This window comes from Tasmannia lanceolata, unplaced genomic scaffold, assembly GCF_043159265.1.
Source record: "Tasmannia lanceolata isolate RefF3 unplaced genomic scaffold, GAP_Taslan_0.1 ptg000037l, whole genome shotgun sequence".
NCBI lineage: Eukaryota > Viridiplantae > Streptophyta > Magnoliopsida > Canellales > Winteraceae > Tasmannia > Tasmannia lanceolata.
Genome location: NW_027518714.1, coordinates 1,316,121 through 1,320,374, shown reverse-complemented (window position 1 = coordinate 1,320,374; position 4,254 = coordinate 1,316,121). Strand labels below are relative to the sequence as shown.

Here is a 4,254-nt window from a genome sequence, read left to right as displayed (position 1 = left end):
AAGAACCACCATTCCACTCCCTTACATTACGTCTGGTAACCCCAAAAACCAATTGTCTGCTCCCTGTTGTTACTCATTCCTGGTTGGTGCTAATTCATTGAATGCTAATTAAAATATAAATATGAAATTGTCGTAAACCACATAAAACGACAACCACCCAATTGATTTTCCTTCAAAAAAAAAAAAGAAAAAAGAAGAAGAGAAGGAACAACCCAACTGATAAAGTTAACAATTAAACACTGGACAAGGGTAAATGCGTTGCAATAAAAAGTCATTGACGAAGGTACATAAATAAACAAAATCAGGAGTAAAGGTACAGAATTAAACAAAATCAGGAGCATTCTTAAAATCCACCGTAACTTAAATAGATTTCTCAGCATATATTTATGTACACTCTATCAATATTTCTCCAACAAATGTAGAAAAATAATACCAACATGACCGTTGCATAATTGCATACAAGAACTTTCTGATGCAAGAGGAATCCATTACCTTCAAAAGTATCCAAGTCCATAGTTGCCTTGAAACAAATACCTTTTAGTCATAAGTCTGTTGCGAGAGGAGACGTGTTCAGGCAGAATAACTGAACTCAACAACATGAACATGTAATTATGATGCAGAGAAAGGTTCACTGTCTTGCCAGAATGTCTGATCTGTCTCAACTCACAACAGTTGTAAGCAACGAATGGTAGTTAAACAATGCACCTGAGAAAAAATAATTGTCACTGAATTAACACAGGAAAAAAAAATTACGGAAAGAAGTCCACACAAGAGAGAAGAAGGTTAAACCCTAATAACAAAATTGCAAGATTATTCTAACTGTAAAAGCAATCCACTAATTGCAAGAAAGAAATACAAAAAGACTTACAGGTTAATTAATAATCCTTGCTGGAACAGTTCCTCAGACTTCGTGTAAATATATACTTATAAACAGCAACAGATGTTTACAGTCATGGCAGCTTCTCGGTCAATCTACATAGTATTTTTTGCCTATCTTATCTAACCCCTTGTACTAGATTCCTTTGCCGCATATCAAAACCTCAGCAAAGTCTTCCAACAGAAATTTATCCCTATCAAAATCTTTATAAGGCAGTAGACTCGCGAGTCAATGCAGCAATCAGCTTCTCCTTCGTCAACGGTTCCGATCCTTGAGACTTAACAACGAATGTGTGAAATATAGTATCATTGCCAGCAGAGATCTTGGACTCCACCACAGTGATCTGTGCCTCTTTGAATGCGTGGATGACTTTAGAAACAGGATGGGTATCCAATGGGCAACTCACCCGGACAATAACTTCGTCCTGTACTGCTTGGATGTCGATATCTGGAGACTGAAACCGCTTCTGATTCTCCCCAGAATTGCCTTCAGAAACTACATCTCTAGATGCACTCCCAAACTTCTCCTTCTCTGACTCCATGTCTTTGAGCTTCTTCTGAAGCTCGGTAATGTAGGTGATGGCATCTCCGAGCAAGGATGCCTTGTCCATTTTGGAGATGTTGGGCACCACGGCTCTCAATGCATAGAAACGCTGGTTGAGCTTCTCACGTCTCTGGCGCTCCGCTTCGACATGGTTTAGAGGCTCCTCTCTTCCATTTGCAGGCTTCCGCCCTCTCTTCCTCGGTCTCCGTTCATCAGCTTGACCCAATCGGTCGTCCTTGCATGAAGCCTCAACATCTGAGTGTTCTGACTCTGCTGGACTTGGACGTGAGATACCGGAACCTCTTGAACTTGTTCCAGCAAAATCAATTTGCCTCTGTTGCTGCTTCTGAACCGAAAATTGATTGAGCCGAGGATCCTCCCTAACCCCATTACTGTGATTGTATGATCGATGGGATGAATCTACTGCATCGTTACCAATCACCGTGATACCGTTGTTGAATTTTTGGGGGTTACTCAGCTGATTATGAGAACCATAAACCTCAGCCCCTGCTTTTGCATTATGGATCTGGTTCCAGTTCAAACTATTAAGACCCCTCCTATTGTGCAAAAATGGCATTCGGCTGCCACCATTTGGGTACATGTCCCACGGCCTCTCCTCCACCTTCGCGACAACGAGCTTCTCATTAATCTGAGATCGACCCGGATTCAAATCTTGCCCGAAAATCTTTGGGTATTCCTCCACACGCTCGCCACCGGACCCAAAACCAGAGACAGAGGTATTCTCTTCTTTCTTCTCATTTATGATAGACGCACTCACCACAGACACAGGTGCCACTCCCTTCATTGGGACAGGTGGGGACGAGACTGCCGAGAAGGCGAACCTCACGGTCTTCACAACTTCTAAATTCTCCTGTATAGATTTCAACGACCCCAATTCGATGACACCCCTATCTGTGGGAATGAGGACAGCAGTCTGGATCCGTGCGGTCCTTGCAAGATAAGACCGAACACAGTGATCAGTTGGCAGTCTCATTACATCTGATATCCACAGGTGCTTCCCTGAAACAAAAGCCCTACCAGGGGCACCTTCACCCCTTGGGAAGGAGAAGTACATGGATGCAAGAAAGAACATCTCTGTATCAGTGACCCTATCCAACCCAAAAGCATAGCTTTCCTCGTCGGATCCCCCAAAGAACGTATGGAGCTTCTGAAGGACCCTTTTCCTCATCTTTTGCTGGGTATCATCCTCAGACCGGAGATTCCGGACCTGATTCAAAGATTCCTCTCCTTCTCTGGGCTCTCTGCAATACCCATCTCCCCAACCGAGAACCAAATCGCCCGATTTAGACCTTGAAATCTGCCAAAAGATGGCATAATTCCAACCCAAATTGAATGAATTCGAGCCCTCAACGAGCTCAGACAGCTTGTTCTGAAGATTTCCATCACTACCTACAGCCGTCAAAAGACCGTCTGAAGAAACTTTGCTCCTAGTCAGGTAATCGAAAGCCTGAGGACCCATAACGGCCATGACCACAGCTTTATCCTCATCGTTCCAAAATCGACCCGTTCCCATCTCTATCCTCACCTCTCCCACTCCAACAAATTTTTTTTTTTCTTAAAAAAAAGCACAAACAAACAAACCCCTAACCCTAAAAATCACAAAACCACAAGTTTAACAGCTACTCTAGGGTTTTCCTCCCTCCCCATCCGGCCAAAAAAAAATATTCCCCCGCCCATCCACTAAAACTACAATACTAGATCTTTAATCCACAACCAAGACACAAACAAATTAACAAAGGAAAGGATAAACAAACAACAAAAAAGTTAAGGAAAATCTACACGATTCCTCGGATTCTCTTCTTCATACCTCAAGCAAAATTGATCTAGAATCCGAAACTTCTCCTAATTAGTCAGATCTTACAAGCTCTGATCCTAGTTAGAGACCCAGATATATAAAAAAAACATAAGGAAAAATCTCACTGTTTAGAATCCGAAGAGCATACGCACCTAGAAACCGAAGAGAAACGATTATAGCTGAAACACTGTAACTACCGAGTGAAGAATCTGGGAGATTTTGCCGGGAAGCAATCGACAATCTGGTAAGAAACCTTTCTCTCTGTCTTTAATTTGGTTGGTTGGTTGGTTGGTTGGTTCGAGAAAGAGAAAAACAAAGGAAGGGTATGTTGGGGGCAGACACAGAGAGAAAGCCCTAATCTGGTAAAGTAAAATCACGGGAAAAAAGAGAGGTGCTTCAAACAAATCCTAAACCTAGATCTTTAACCGGAGGGTTAAAATGTAACTCTTAGTTAGTTCTGGGGTCGGCACGGATTTTGTATACAGTACACCTTACATGCCACTTGACAGTACAATCTACAAAATTGTCAATTATGCGAGAAGACTGGTGAACTAGAAGCCGAGCCAAGCCGAGCCGATGCTTTTAAGCCATACAATACTCTAGATTGTAGGGGCTTACACTTACACCATGTAAAATCTTCAGATGGTGGGTCCCTCTTTTGGTCGATTAGAAATTGGAAGTGCTCACTTAGTGGGCCCAAATTGATAATGGGGAAAATAGCATTCAGATTGGGTAATCCTTAGCGGTCCGATCAAGAGCCCAATGAATGGACGGTCTGAACTTTACACAGACAGAGGCGGTTCAAAGGGGGGAAAGGACTTAATTCGACAGTAAGGATGTTTGAATAGCTTAATCTTTAGGATAATTGAGTTCTGAAAGTAGGATTTAGTGGATGGACGGAGAAGATCAAAGTTGTAGCCCACAACGTGATTCAATGTACTCAATGGAACATTCCTCGTGCGAGAGGTGTTCACAAGTATTCTAAATCTGCGAATATGAGATGTAGAATATGGACCGT

At 42.4% G+C, this 4,254-nt stretch overlaps 1 pseudogene across 1 annotated transcript; it reads right to left on the bottom strand.

The window, feature by feature from the left end:
* Window positions 1–232: 232 nt before the first annotated feature.
* On the bottom strand, window positions 233–3,381 carry LOC143861125 (transcription factor MTB1 pseudogene; annotated as a pseudogene). Its single transcript, XR_013239896.1, has 2 exons — window positions 869–3,381; window positions 233–705 (listed from the first exon to the last, which is right to left on the bottom strand). The product of XR_013239896.1 is annotated as a transcription factor MTB1 pseudogene (transcript).
* Between the last annotated feature and the right edge of the window lie 873 nt (window positions 3,382–4,254).